The sequence below is a fragment of the Xenia sp. Carnegie-2017 genome, unplaced genomic scaffold (genome assembly GCF_021976095.1).
Source record: "Xenia sp. Carnegie-2017 unplaced genomic scaffold, XeniaSp_v1 HiC_scaffold_58, whole genome shotgun sequence".
In the NCBI taxonomy this organism is placed as follows: Eukaryota; Metazoa; Cnidaria; class Anthozoa; order Malacalcyonacea; family Xeniidae; genus Xenia; species Xenia sp. Carnegie-2017.
This window is the reverse complement of record NW_025813524.1, coordinates 208,623-210,398: the sequence shown is the minus strand read 5'-3', so window position 1 is coordinate 210,398 and position 1,776 is coordinate 208,623. Positions and strand designations below refer to the sequence as shown.

At 31.8% G+C, this 1,776-nt stretch overlaps 1 long non-coding RNA gene across 1 annotated transcript; it reads left to right on the top strand.

The window, feature by feature from the left end:
- The first annotated feature begins 1,153 nt into the window (after positions 1-1,153).
- LOC124456621 lies at positions 1,154-1,503 on the top strand. The gene is made up of 3 exons (XR_006952356.1): positions 1,154-1,178; positions 1,407-1,442; positions 1,489-1,503. It is a non-coding gene; the product is annotated as an uncharacterized LOC124456621 (long non-coding RNA).
- Positions 1,504-1,776: the final 273 nt, after the last annotated feature.

The window sequence follows — 1,776 nt, the reverse complement described above, 5'->3', positions numbered from 1 at the left end:
TTTGCAAAGCAAATTCATACATAGGTTTATTGAAACAATTCAAAAACAGAATTCACAATTAAATACCAAGATGAATTTCTTAATTCCATCACTTACCACGACCAATATATGATTTAAACATAATCAATGGTTGTCAATATTTTAATAAGTTAGCGCAAATTTGATAACATTATTGTCAAATGGAAAAGTCGAATGCATTGATGTTATTACAAAGTAAACGCATGCTTTCAGGGATAGTAGTGATTAATTTTCCCTTTAAGCCTCGAGAGGTTTTTTACTAAACCTAACTCGGTTCGCAGGACATTTAGTCACTAATATCCCTGAAAGCTTGCATTAATTTACTTATAATAATCCGGTGTTGAAATGTCAAAAAAGCGACTAGCTTGTTATTGATTACCAATGGTGGCGAAATGGCTTCTAAACCAGAAAAATACAAGAACATTATGCCATTGCGAAAATAAAGTTGAACTCAAACAAAAAATATAGCATAAATAACAATTGTGCAAACGTGAAACTCAACAGTAGAATCTTAACGGGGACATATACACATGAAATTGTTTGTAGGGATCAAGATGTTCATACGTAAGTAATATATTCTCATTAGTGATTCTTAATTTATCAGAGCTTCGTTATCATGTAATTGTACTTTGTAAAACTTTCCATCAGTGAAAGAAAATACCATTACATGTGGGTGATATTAGTTTGGAATATTGACCGCCAACAACTCATCCGTATATCACCTTTAGGTTAAAACTACTCTCAGATAATTATTCATACAAGGGCCATCTACTTCTTTCAAGCCTCTATTGCTCATAATTTAAAACTTTCTATCTACAGACTCTATCTACACTAACGAAAGAATGCCTTGGAATGGCTTGCCGTTCATTATTACCAAACAATTCAAAAATTTTTTGGAGAAATTTCGTATAGTTAAAAAGCTTTCATTAAAATGAATGAAAAATTGAATTCGTTTCTCGAATAGAGAAACTGTATCGCCTTCACTCTAATTTTCCTTTAGTAAATTGTTTCTAGTTAATTGTAGATAGGAAAATTTGTTGCCAGCAATTGGGCCGTGTCAATGGGTAAACACAAAGGTAGACTTGAATGTAAATATAAAGATAGACATAAAGGTAGACTTAAAGGTAGATAAAAAGGTAGACATAAAGGTAGACATAAAGGTAGAGATAAAGGTAGACAAAAAGGTAGACATAAAAGTAGACATAAAGTTAGACACAAAGATAGACACAAAGGTAGACATAAATGTAGACATAAAAATGGACATTAAGGTAAACACAGAGCTAGACATTAAAGTAGACACAAAATTAGACATTAAGATAGACATAAAGATAGACATAAAGATAGACATAAAGGTGGACATAAAGGTAGAGGTAGACATAAACACAAAGTTAGACATAAAGCTAGACCCAAAGGTAGACAAAAAGGTAAACATAACGATGGACATTAAACTAGACACAAAGGTAGACAGAGATAGACATAAAGGTAAGCAAAACGGTATAAAAAAGTTAGACATAAGTATAGACACAAAAGTAGTTAAAAGATAGACATAATTGTAGACATGAAGGTAGACACAAAAGAAACGCTTGCAGAAAGAAGTTTAGATGAAAAACCTTTTCCATGGCGATTTGATGTGGAAGAACAAGTAACGGATGACTGGAAATGATTCGTAACGAAGATTGCACACAACTTATGAAAATTCAAAGCAGAATTACAACAAGAAATATCCTTTAACAGTGAATAAATTGTACCATATATCTT